The sequence below is a fragment of the Malaclemys terrapin genome, chromosome 4 (genome assembly GCF_027887155.1).
Source record: "Malaclemys terrapin pileata isolate rMalTer1 chromosome 4, rMalTer1.hap1, whole genome shotgun sequence".
Classification (NCBI taxonomy): domain Eukaryota; kingdom Metazoa; phylum Chordata; order Testudines; family Emydidae; genus Malaclemys; species Malaclemys terrapin.
In genome coordinates, this window is record NC_071508.1 from 8,744,471 (window position 1) to 8,758,284 (window position 13,814).

The following is a 13,814-nucleotide window of genomic DNA, read 5'->3' on the forward strand; positions in this document are numbered from 1 at the left end:
AAACTGTCATGTGCCATGAGTGCCCAGGCCCATGGGAAGCTAATGAGGCACTTAATGGCCATGGATGCCTTTTAGAATCTCCCTCTTTTTCTCCATCGACCCAGTCACCTTCCTGTCCAAGAACAGAGTCTAGCTTTGTGGGCCCCAGCCTGCTTGGAGCCCTCAGCACTTCTATCACCCAGATAATAAATGCTGCTAATCACCGGGGAAAGGCTGGAGTTTTGCCACTATCAGCTCCACGGGACACCAGCAGAAATTCTGAAATAGAGAAGAAGGGGGATTTCTAGCCTAAATAAATGAATGGCGCTGAATTCCCTTTTGGAAGGACAGCATCCCGGACAGCGGGCGACTGAGTCAATGAGGTCAAGGCGTTTCAGTTATTCCTTTGACCGTTAATTGGAGCCCTAGAAGTCCTCTTGGAAGCCTGTGCTTCCTGCAGCCATTGCCGAGTGTCTCTGATTCATAGCCTGGGTGGGGCTCCTTTCTCCTCTGCTGAACACCTGATTCATCAGAATGTGTCCCCAGCACCTTTCCTTGGAAAGTGTTTTCTCCCCCAGACTGGTGCCCTGAGCAGTGGAAAGATTTTTATGTTGACCCAGGATCTGCCAGCCCCATTCTGCATCAAAGGATACAATATTCACCACGCTGCCTGCTGGCCATGGACATGTCAAATTAACTTACTCTTCCACCCAGTTACAGCCAATCTAATCCTCCTCCGATACATGCAGCACTGACATCCTTTTAATGTCTGAGCAGAGCCTGGATGTGACAGGCCACCTTATTTGCTGCTGGCTATTGGAAACTAGGGTCTGTGGAGAAGAATTCAGTAATGTTACTGCTGGAGCTGGAGATGTGGTCATCCTGCGCCCCTGCAGTGAGCCTTCCCCATCCTGCCCTGCCTGTGTGAGGGACACAGCGACTGGCCCCTCATGGAGGAATATCTCCATGTATCTGTCTGAGACAATGATTCGGCCGCGCCCAATTGTAGGCGGTGGAACAACGTACTTGGATTGACACCTGCTGAAGGTCTGCCCCTTGATCAGTTATTGAATGAGCTGCTGCTTCCTTGAGAAATGATCGTCCTGCTCTGTTGAAACCAAACCTATTGCTATGTATTCTCGGAGTTCAGTAAAAGTCCCTTTTGCTGCAGTGTGTTTCTGACAGGGATGGGTTTGGTGGCGCAGACCTGAGGTGGGCAGCACAGTGTTCTCCACGGGGAGGTTACCCACATAGTTGGCCGTGCCTGAGGAGAATGCCCCTGCAGTGACAGAGATTATCCTCTGGTTGGCTGGGGTGACAAGGGAGAGGATAAGGCACTTCTGTTTGGCCAGTTCCTGAGTCCATCTCCTCCTTCATAACTATGTGCCAGCAATTGCCCCCTCTGCTTCCCTCCTTGCACCAACTTTTCTCTCCTTAGTTAAATGGTTTGATATTGGGGCAGTTCCCCGGCACTGAACTGCCGCGGTGATGGACAGCAGAACAAAACGATCAACAAGAAGATCCTTTCCCCCACTCTGCTAGCGGCACCTCCCCCAGCTCAGGTTAAGCCAGGGGTTCTCAAACTGGGGGTCATGAGGTTATTATGGGGGGAGGGGTCGTGAGCTGTCAGCCTCCCCCCCCAACCCTGCTTTGCATCCAGCATTTATAATAATGTTAAATGTAAAAAAAATGTGTTTTTAATTTATAGGGGGGGTCGCACTCAGCAGTTTGAGAACCACTGGGTTAAGCTCACGCCAGGCTGCTGAAGACTCTGGGACATCAAAGGTGCTGAAATGAACACATGACTTTTTCTCAGCTCTTTGGCCCCTGTGATCCATAGGCTGCCTGCTAGAACGCGCCCTTCCAGTGCTCAGCCTGGAGCTGACGTTAACAGCGGGCCAGGCTGCCAGTCTCCATGGGGCAGAGTGTCAGATTGGCAGAAAGACGGTAAGAAACATTTTTACACAGGGAGCTTTTCCAACACTGGTCCTTGGTTTTGGTCAATCCTACACTACAGCCATTTCCATGGAAACAGGAATTTGCAGCCCGCAAACCGAGCCTAACAAGAGTTGCTGGCAACAAAGGGAGAGATGCGAGCAGCTGTAACTCCTGCATCTGCCCAAGGATTCGGTGGGTGGCTGGAGTAGTGGATGGAAGCTGGCAAATTGCCAGACTGTGCTGTGTGGGGCCTGCGAGCCACGCCCAGGTGTGTGAAATCTCTTTTGCATTTCCTTGTGGTTGGCAGTCGAAAGGCTGTGGTCTGGCAGAATGAAGTGTTGTCATGTGGGGTCTACGTTGGTGCCCAAGCTGCTCTACGGAACGGGCATTCGTGGTGTTTTGTGGCTGGATGGAGAGTTCTGCCTATGGACTGGCACCTTCCCCTGTGCCGATTTGTAGAGAAATTCCTTTTCCATCTTGGCTAAAGTCAGTGAATGAAAGATGGCTGCGCTGGATTGTACAACTGAGTATAGCTAAGTGACGCATAGCATTAGTGGTGGCTTCAACTGCCATTCCTTCACTCAGCTTGATTCTGATCTCACGTGCACGGGTCTTACACAAACTCCATTGACTTCAGTGTGGCTACTCCTGATTTACACAGTCAGAACCAGGTCTGGCCTCTCTCTTTCTCTCCCCATCATATGTGCACATCCTGGAGGAGTACTAACTCCTAGTCTAAGTGCATCTTCACTGGTATTGATTAATTTTCACCTGCTTACACTAGGCCCAAAATTTGGCCCACCGCTGTGTGCTAGGACTATTCATGATGTATTTGGTTCTGGTATCACTCGCAGTGGGCTAGGCACTTTCCAAGCAGAAAGGAAAGCGCAAGACCCTGCCTCCAAGAGTTCACAGTCTAACAGACATACACACAAAGGACGCGGGGAAGGGCGCAACGGGCATGTGGCCAAGGTGGCAGTTGCCACATTAGGTATTTTTTAAAAACTTTTTTTTTTTTCCCCGCAGAGATTATGCCCAAGTACACTCAGCCATAGTCATGGGATCATGATAATGTTGACGGTGTGACAACAATAATGCAGACAGTGGGTCTATTCCGAGTTTTCCCAGCACTTTGCAAGGATAGGACGTATCAGTGTCCCCATTGGAGAGAGGGGAAATGAGGCACAGAGAAGCTGAGTGACTTGCTCCAGGTCAGCCAGACAGTGGCAGAATCCTCTCTCCCTCTAGAGAAGGCACGTACAGTGCCACAAGAACATGTACACTACTGCATAGTTAATACAATGGACCCAAAGGTAGGAACCTCAATTCAGTAACGTTTATCTTAACTCCATAAGGTTTGGTCAGGTTAGTGCGGACATTGTCAATCCCTCGCCCTGCTTGTCGGGCTGGGGGCGTTCTGCTCCAACTGCTTCTGGCCACTGTCAGAGACAGGAGATTGGGCTAGACGGACTTAGGGTGCAGTCTGGCCTGACAGTTTCTACATTCCTAACCCTGGGATGGAACTAAACCCCAGACCCGAGCGCGTGGCTGCCGGGGTTTGAAATCTTTCCTAGAGCTCACAGGGCTTGCTGGGGCTGGGCAATGGGGACATGCAATAACTGTGAGCTACAGCTCCGGGCTTCCCAAAGGAATCGTTATGTCTGGAAATTGCTCCCAGCGTGATGCAGTGCTCGGATCAAAGGCTCTGGTTTCATCACTTCTTGAAAATGCAACTCCTGAAAGCTGCTCTGGCGAACTTCCATTAGAGAGTTTGAAAATGTTCCCGTTCCTTTGAAAGTTGGCAGTGAGGCTTCCAAAGAGTTTACTCTGGATGTACGTTCTGGGGGGTGAACAGCCAGGGGTGGAGTTGCTGCCTTCCCAGCTCTTCTAGTCCTGTCTAGTCAAGGAGTTCATGATCTAAATTCAGATCTCTCCACGGCAATATTGTTATGTGTCCACCAACCTGCCAGGAATAGAGATGTGCATACAAATGCTGGTGAATAGTCGTCCGAGGAATGTTCTCAGCTGTAAACTTTTCATATATACTAAAGCTTGTCTTTTCATCTCCCACAGGGACAGGTGGGGGCAGAGGATCTGATGGTAAATCTGTCCTAGGTGCTTCCAAGGAGAAGTCACCTTAAATAAAATTATGCCAGATTTACTTAGGAGTGACCTTTTCTTCAAGGGGAAATAAAGATGACTCTTGATTAGATGGTGGAATCTCCTTCCTTAGAGGTTTTTAAGGCCAGTCTTGACAAAGCCCTGGCTGGGATGATTTAGTTGGGGATTGGTCCTGTTTTGAGCAGGGGTTGGACTAGATGACCTTCTGAGGTCCCTTCCAACCCTGATCTTCTATGATTCTCTGTATATTAGTAAAACACAGGCATCTTAACTGAACTGGCACAAAGCCAGAGCCCAGTTGTTTTTGAAGAATATCATGCAACTGAACATAGAGTTTATCGTAAATCCTCTCTTTGTGGGAGGGAGGGATGGATAGAGGCAGGATGTGAGCCCAGAAAATGCCTTTTGCTTGGAATCTGACATGTTCCTATCTGCTGGGGTGCTGCTCTCCCCATGGGCCCCCAGGATGGGTGGAGGACCCCACAAGGAACATAGGGCCTTAGAGGGAATGAATGCTGGGGTGCGGGGAACATTAAACATTATGGTGACAGTGAGGCTGCTGTCCTGTGGAGCAGCTATTTGTGCTGGGATATGCGGGTTAGGTAGGGGAGTAGAATAGATGGGGCAAGGGGGACCTGCATGGGAGCTGGAATTCCAAGGTACCTGCCCTTCAGGTGAGCTCTCCTGCCTATAGTGACCCTGGTGAGGCGATCACTAAGTGAGATTATTACATTTGAGTGAGATAATTATTTTGAATGTTGCTTTGTGCTCATAGGAGAGATCTTCACACATGGAGCCATGCTAAACGCTAGAGACCAGCTAGCTAGAGATGCATTCTCTCTCTCACACACACACACACACACACACACACACACACACACACACACACACACACACCTCTGCTGGTCTTCTCTGCCGTGCTGAAAATTTTGTAGTGTGAGGTCCAAATGCTCCCCTCTGGGGTGCGTCAGCTCCGTCCTCCTGTGTGCCCTACCTGGTACTATTACCCATATCTGCTGGATGAAATATGGAAGGTGCAGATGGACCTGATCTGCCTGGCTACCCAACAATGTGAAGAGACACCTGTGCCTGAGCAAGTGCCCAGGTTTGTTGTGTGGCGCTACAGCTGGTCGTTCAGCACCATGGACAAAGCCCAAGGCAGGCAGGAAAGCTGGGAAGTCTCAAACCCAGCAGAGAGGGGAGAGAACAGTGACAACAAACTACCCATTGGGGCAACAGGGTGGAGGGTCAGGCCCGAGTCTGAACACCTTGGCCCTTGTCAGTTTTCTTAGCAGTCTTTGAGGAAAACCCTCTCTAATCTTACTCACAAGTAACACAGAGGCACAGGCATTGCCCGGCTGGCCAGGCTGTTATCCAGCTCACCTTCTCTGAAGCAGCTGACAAACAGGAAGGGGCAAGAATCCTCAATTAGGTAATTGTGGAATAACTTGCTCATGGGGCACCTTTTGGCCTAACTCTGACCGTTTGTGGCTCGCATATGCCCTGAAGCAGGGAGGGTTTATAGCCCTTGTACACTTGTATAAGGTCTCACCTAACTCTGCATATTTTGATTAGCCATAGAAATGTCTAATCTTTTTCTGAATCCTACTCACCTCTTGGCTGTAGGTCTATCTAGTGGCAATGAGTTCCACAGGTTATTTGTCCTTTGTGCACAAAAGAATTTCCTTCAATAAGTTTAAAGTTTTGCTGCCTTTCACTTTCATCCCTAATCCCCTTCTCCTTGTGCTGTGAGAGTGGGCAAGCAGCAGTGCCTGGCTCACCATCTCTCTCCCACTCACTATTCAGTATGCCTCCATCACATGCCATTTTCTCCCCTCCTTGCTGAACTATCCCAAAATATCCCAAATCTTTTCAGTTGAGCTTTCTCTGGAAGTCTCTCCAGGCCCATAATCATTTTCATCACCTATCTTTGAATCCCTTCTATTTCTGCTATATCTTCTTAAAGACAGAACTGAACATAGCATCAGAGGTGAGGGCATCCCATCCACTTAGCTATATTGGCATTCTAATGCCCATATTATTGTATCCCATTTTTCATGCAGCAAATATTCTCTTTGCTCATGTGACTTGCTGCACTTTGAGCAGAGGTTTTCACTGAAATGTGGCCTGGAACCAGGCAATGCAGGGCCGAAGCAGAACTGCTGATTACCTCGCCTCACGTGTTAGTGGAGCTGCGTGCGGGCGTGAGTTTAATGGTGGGGTTAACACATAAGACATCGATGGAATCATTGGCTAAAACTCGTGCTGCTCTGGAAACGTTTACTGCCACTGGAGAAAGTCAGAGGACTTGCCACACTTTGCTCCTCCTGAGTTATAGTGATTGAAGGAGACTCACAAACCAAGGTTTACAATTTGTATTTAGTAATAAAGTAATAATCTATCTTCCATGTTCTGACGGCCATGTTTTATTGGCTGTAGAGAAGAGTGGTACCTTGGTAAAACAAATTATACTGCAATACTGGTAATGTCTGCTGGCTGTGAGAGAGGCAGATGAAATGAGACCATCAAAGCAGCAGCGTGGCAATACGTTTTCAGAACAAGGGAACCATTAGTGTGTTGCATTAATATTTATGTAAGGCTGGCTTGGCCCTTCCGAGGGCGACACATCAACCTTTGGGCCTTTTACAGCCTCGTGGAAGCAGGGTTTAGACCCAGAAGAGGCCCAGGCTGATTTGATTAATTCAATTAAAGAATGTAAATTGCTCGGCACTAACCCACTTTTCCTGTTCTCCAGGAAGCAGCCCTGGGACTGGGTAACTGACCTGCTGCCACAGTCTGCCAAAACTCTCATTCCCAAATGACTCTGGCCAGTCGATCCTCCAAGTGTCCCTCTGCCTCTGGGATGTGGGGGGAGCCGAAGTGCGTTTTGGGTGATACTTTTTTCAGGGCACCGACCTGAATTCTGTGTGCGCTCATTGAGCCAAAGCACTAAGGGCTGAATAGCCTCCTCTCCCCATACTAGGGAGTGGAGCTGGGCAGAGGGGCCTCCCTCACCGCTCTGGCCTTTCCAGCTGCAGCCCTTCCACACCTGCTGTGCAGAGGAAATAAATGTGCTGTTTATCTGCAAACAGCACATCTAGCCAGTTGCTCACAGCACAATCCAGATGCTGTCACTTTGGGCTACAGCTGTTAGGAGTATATTGAGCGTCTTTTTCTCCCCATCGGTTTTTATGTTGCCACAAGCCACAGTGTCCAAGCGGAGGAGATTCTGGAATAGAAAGAGAACAGCTGTCACTGAAATCAATATGGAGACAGTGGGTGACCAGGTGAGAATGTTCCCCAGCATGGAGGTTGGGGGCATGTCATTTCCTTTGTGTGTTTTAGCATAGCATTGTTTTGTGTAGTAAGTGGAGCCTTCATAAGGCTTTTGTAAGCTGACAACACAAGGGACCTGGCTCCAGGAGATCCTTCCTTCTATAAAAGGCTCCTGCACAGACAGGTCTTGGACTTTTTCACCTGTGGTCAGTGGGAAAAGGCGAGCCACTTGTGTATGTACCCGGCGAAGAAGGTGAATCCTGGCTTGAAGCGCAAAACTCAAGCGTGAGCAGTGCTTCCATGACAAGAGGTGTTTAATTCCGTTCCATTGTTCCCAGGGAATACGCAGCAGAGACTTACGCTCCAGTCCGGCCTCCTGTGCCTTGGGAATCAGAGAAACATCACTCTCCATCTGCTCTCCACTGCAACCCCAGCCTGGAGCAGAGAACAGGGACGCTGATTTAAACACTCTGTTTTACCATGTTAGCTTGGACTCCAACTTCCACTGCATCTACTGGATTGAGACTCTTTCCTGGCTTCAAGTTCTGGGGCTAGTGTGCAGTAATTTCCTCCCCCTTGCTGAGTGCTGGTATTAAGTGAGGATGTTGGTTTCACGTCTGTTTTGAGTCAGACAGGGGTGATCCCAGCACATCTGCATAGCCAAGTGGTATCTGTTGGTGCACAGAAATACATGTTCCGTTTATACACAGATGGCACATTGATGTTGCCAAAGGACCCAGATCAGAGTAGTTTTTCACTATCAGAAGCTATGAATCATTTTGGAGCCATTTCCAATTATCATTTCAATGGAGAGAATAAACAATATTACACTACTAGTGAGAACTGGCATAAACAAATCCTGCTATTCCCTCTCCAGACTCCGTTAGTTTAGAAATTCAGTTTCAAAGAAATTGTAATTCAAAGGCAAACAAAATGTGATATTTTCCTGAAGAAGCTAAGCGCCGAGGTGGACAAGCATACATCATGAATGGCTTCCCACGAAGGACACAATTCCTTTCCCATGTCAGTGACCAGACCCGTTACACATAAAGTGTACTGACTCATACCGAACACAGCTCGTGCCAGTGTGTCCTGTAAACAACATAGCATGGCATTAGATCGATTGGAAATATATTGTGTGGTGATGGGACTCATAAGAGTGAAATACACACAGGAAAGAAACTCCCTGCCATTCCCCATGTTTGTACTCTCTGGAACCTGGAGAACGGTGACTCTGTGACACTTGGAATGGGCAGCGGTGCCAGTGTGGTGTCCTAGAGCATCTCAGAGAAGGACGTTGCTTACCCATTTGCTAAGGTTATCTCTGACTCATTGGTATGCCCCAGGCGTCTTTTCCCAGTCTCCCTAGCCCTTTGGGTCTTTGCTCTGATGCATGAGTCATGCTTTGTCCTGTCACTTTGAACTCCGGACCTGTTTGGTCAAAGGCCTGTTATGTACAAACAAGCATTGCAGGGAAGCTCAGAGCCTCAAGAGACAGCACCAGGGGCTGAGTCAGTGGTGGTGCCACATGCAGCTTTCTGGGTAAGAGGAGATGATCCCCCAGTCAACTGAGAGTGCCAGCTGCCAGCAGCATGCTCGTTAAAATTGCTCATTCATTAATATTCAAAACATAAAGACTCAGTGGTTAGGGTGAGGGAGAACAACTGTGCCAATTGTTTCTGATGGATTTTGTATCTAGTGCTCTGTTTTTCCTCAGTTGTTTATAGAGATGTAGATTGCAAGATATAGATGTCAATGAGCTCAAGGTACAAGAACTGGCTTTGACTGCCACAATGTATGGTTGCTGATTCTCTGTTGCCCGTATACGCTTTCAAATGTTCATTGTAATGATTTGTGCTTTGGTTTTCATGTATTACTTTAAGGATGAAAAACTCTAGTCCTTCTGTGAGCCTGTTCTCTCTGGCTGCATTATGAATATGGCTGTCTTTAATCTTGGTTGCTGGAGATTGTGTGCAGCCCTATATCCAATGCAAATTACATCCGGAGCTTTCTGTTCATTAGTTCACCTTTCGGTCCTGCTGAAGGGATTATTTACAAGTGATCTGAAGATCTGCATTGTTGCATACAAAGCATTTCTCTAGGTTACCCAGGTCTACTAGGCAGTTTTCACCTTACGTTTTAGAGACTTGTTAAATCCTCAAGTCTGAGCTCAGTTGGACTAGCTGGAAATGCAGTGCTGAGCGTGGACACTTCTGTTTAATGCTCTCTAAACGTAACATTGAGGCACTTGGCAATAAAGGGGTGAGAAAGAGGTGCTGTGCTCCCCCAAACACTGTGAGCACATCTGCGCGGAGATGCTTGCCAGAGTGCAAGGGCAGACATTTGCTGGGCATATAGGTCGGATCAGGGAGGGAGTCTGAGATTGCGTCATGGTTCCTGCCTGGGGGAGATGGAGGCACCAGACGCCTTCACTGGTCACCTCGAGGAATGGATGTTTGGCTGTGGGGACCACGTCTGGGTTCTGCTGTAGTGACAGTAAGGGCCTGTGGGAGTTTGTGGGCATAGACAGCGTCTCTAGACGCTCTTCCTGGTGCTCAAGGGAATGTCTGGATGTCTCTTTCAGAGAGTTGTTTTGGTGTTCTTGCTGCCTTCAGCCCTTGCACACAGCTGGAGGCAGACTGGATCCTGGGGGCAGCAGGGAAGGAGCTGGGATAGATGCAGAGGTGAGCTAGGGACGCAGAGGTTTGGAAGAAGAGGGCAGGATCTTCCAGTGTTTTCACCAAGCAGCTGATTCTCACTTTCCCACATGGGCATAACCTCTCCTTTCCCAGAAACAAACTGAGAAAAGGACAAGTGTGACCCTCATGCCTTTCAGTAGGAAGGGCCCCAATTGGCTTGGGCTGCTTTTCGCTCTTCACAAGAGGAGATTATATATAACTGATTGTTTGGACAGAGTCTGCCACTCTGTATGCATTTCCCAGACCTTTGACTAAGGCACAGTCTGCCTCTCTTCCCCGCTCCTCAACTGCACAGGAGTTCATGAATTGCAGAAGACGTAACTTAAGGCTGGATCCTGCAGCTCTTTTTTAAAAATGGCTTAAACCCTCCTTCTGCAGAGCAGAATCTAGCCCTAGGCCTAAAACCCCTAGATCTGGATCATTGCTGACAAGGCCAACAGTTGCACATGTTCCATCTCTGCCCTGCCGAGCGGCTCCAGGATATTACGTGTTTAGATCTAATCAGCCTGGAGAGTGTGTTGTTCTCCTGGAAGCCCAGGAGGATGTTCCCCAACCCTTGTCCTAATTACTTGTCTGCATGCTGCTCCTGATTCTGGAGTTGCTAGCACTAATAACTGACGCAAAGGCCACAGACCCGCGTGCTGAGGAGCACTGAGAGTAGAAGGTGCCAGCCCACTAATGGAAAGAGATCAAGTGTATAGAAACCGTTGACTCAGAAGAGAGAGACAAGAGGCGCTAATGGAGAGGGATCAAGTACTGAGTGCAGTTTGGTTATAACCAGTATATACCGTCTCTTGTTTCCTTCTTTTACAGCCAGCGATATGGTCACACATCTACACTCTGTCCACTGCAGCTCAGCTGATGGCACAGCCAGTAAAGAAAACCAAGCTTGTGTTTTTTTAAAACCGGGAGGGCTGAGTCCGGCACACCCTGGGGGCATAGCTGCTGTGCATTGAGGGGAGACAGCTCTGAGCCACAGACTTGCATACATCCCCCTGCGGTGTGCGTGTGTGTCTTGTGGAGGCTTTGAAGGCCAGCGAGCCCCTGGCTGGTTGCAATGGCGAACCTCCTTCCAAGCTCCTGTCCCACCCTGCATTTTTCTCAGTCACAGACCGGGAGAACAGAAAGTGGGTTGCAGTTGTTCTGAACCTTTCCTGACACAGTGTATTTGGTTTCACTTTCTTGACCCTCTTCACTTACACCAGTGTAAACACAGGAATATGCCCTCTACTATGGGAGGCAGCAGTACCCCCCCTGCCCATGCAACGTCGAGAGCATCCCATGCCCAGTGGGCAGCCCTGCAGGGAGAGAACTTTATTATAAATGTCCTGGTATTGTGGGGAGCCTAAAGCCCCTAATCAGGATCAGGCCCCCCTGTGCTTTGGGCTGTACAACTCGCCTAACAAAACAAGAGGTCCTGCCCTAAAGAGCGTCTAGTCTAACTAACGCCGAGATGCAAACAATGGGGAGGGGCGCGGGCGGTGGCTTGGTTACATGGATGAGCTCTGTGGATAATTTGCAGTTTTCAACATGCAAATAAAGACTGGGTGTAGTGAGGCTGTTATGTAAACTTTAATGCAAATTACACATGACTCTTATGCTCCTGGCAAATTGCCATGCGGCTTCCAGTGTTGCAAGTTTGGGCTCCCTGCATGGTTTGCAGAGTCCTGTGTGCTCTATACGAGACCCTAGTAGGTTGCTGGTGCTGAAAACGTTCTGTCTTACCCTTGTGTATGGCAAACTATTCCTGAAATGTCTCTGATCCTGCGCATATTCCTGGCTGTGCCGGCCAGGGTGGGGGAAACTCATTAGAAGTGTCTGTGTGTGGCTAGCCACAGGACACTGCTTCTCAATAAACAGATTCAATCATGTTGTCATGGCAACTGGAATTTTGACCTGAGAAGTGCTTGGTGTCTTGCTCCATGCGGTACACTAGCTGCTGAGCTCCATACCGCACTGTCATGGCAGCCTGCGCACAGGCAGGATGGTTGGAACACTGTATCACGTTGTCATGGTGAAACAGTACCTCTCGCACAGTTAGAATTGTACACGCAGTGTCGCCTGTTTTAGATGTGTAGCAAGGAACAATGCGCCCGTGACAATCCTGAGCACAGGATGTGAACCTCAGAGCCAGTGTCACTGACAGCACTCGATTGGCACATGCACCTCAGTCTGGGGCGGTTGTCACTGCCATTACAGAATCCGCACGGCATGTCTTGGAGGGAGTTGTTAACCTGCCATTCCAGGGATTTATTGTGCATTTTAATGGACTTGGTTATGCTCTGTGGCTGTCTGACTGACTGATTTTTGTGCGTCCTTTCACTCTGGGTATCTCGTTAACTCCCCGATGGCATTTATGATGTATGAAATAGTCAGGCATCCCTCCCAAAAGCGGCTCTTGAATTGGGAATAGATTGTTTTTATACATAACTAAATATTTGGAACCTCTTCCAGGGGGTTGCAAATACCTCCTATTCTGTGACGAGCAAGGATTTTTCTAGGCCTGGGAAGGCACAGACCATGGGCCTGACAGAGCATTGGATACTTCCTGCCTTTTTCTATTGGGGCCCCACAGCAAATAGCTCTGGTAGCAGTTGTCTCTGAACTCGCCGTCCATGTCCCCTGAGACAGAAGGTGAGAGAAGTTAGAGAAAGAAATGGCCACATCCAGGGGTCAGCGCAGGCCTGGCCCGTTTTCTAGTGTTCTATTCAGCCCAGTGAAAAAATACAATAAATATTCCAAGTGACAGAGCTTCCCTCAGAGTAGGGGCACCCCTCAACCTGGGGTCATGACCTCCAGCAGCATCACAAAGAAGGTCAGGGGATTGTGACCACCCTGCCCTCCCCTCACTGCTGGGTGGGGGCTCCTGGCTAGATGCAGAGGGGTAGTTCCCAGGTTACTGTATGGAAAAGAGTCAGAACTACTGCCCTAGGGACTGACCATTCTACAGTCTAGATCTCACCATCAGGGCAGCTTAAACTCCTGGTCAGCATCACTGTTACTGATCAGGGAGATGAGAGCATGAAGGCCAGTTAAAAACGTTACTATCTAGGGCTGTTGCACGTGTTACAAGATCTTGAGGCCTTGGCTACACAACAAGCTGCATTGTTTTAACTAACGATGTGATTTTTAACTGATTTTAGTTAATCCGAAGCAAACCAATGTGGACACTCTTATTTCAGATTAAACCAGGTCTATTTCAGTTTAAGTATTTGAGAATTATTCCACCCTAGCTATGCCAGGCAACCCATGTCGGTCCATCTGCAGTGCCATTTGGCAGAACAGTGCCAGTTTATTCTGTGCCCCCAGGAGTGGGCGTTGAAGGCCCTGATAGTTGGCTACAGCGTGTCTTTTAGTTTGTGCTGTGTGAGGAAACACGGCTGCAGAGGTGCCTGACGCTTTGTGTGGGCATTTGTGGAGCCCTGAGCTGAGGCTCCCATTGTGGTGTTGCTCGGAGAGCGGCAGCCAGTAATTACCGGACAGGACAAGTACAGTGGCATGGATCCAGACACACTTCCTATTCCGCCGTGAGATGGAGGCTTAGCACACCAGCCAGCTAACTCTCTGCTTTTCTCTCCAGCACCTTCATTTATATTTGCATTAGCTGCTCCTCTCCAGAAGCAGCAAGAAATGATTCCGCTGAGGATAATTGTAATTACCTCATTATGTGATCTGCTTCTTTGCTCATGCCTAACAAATGTGTTTTCTATTAGAGTAGCTCTGTCATGCTGCATGACCTATCTGTTAAATTACAATAGGCGTCCAAAAGTGACACCATCAGACATTTAAAAAAAATCGTCT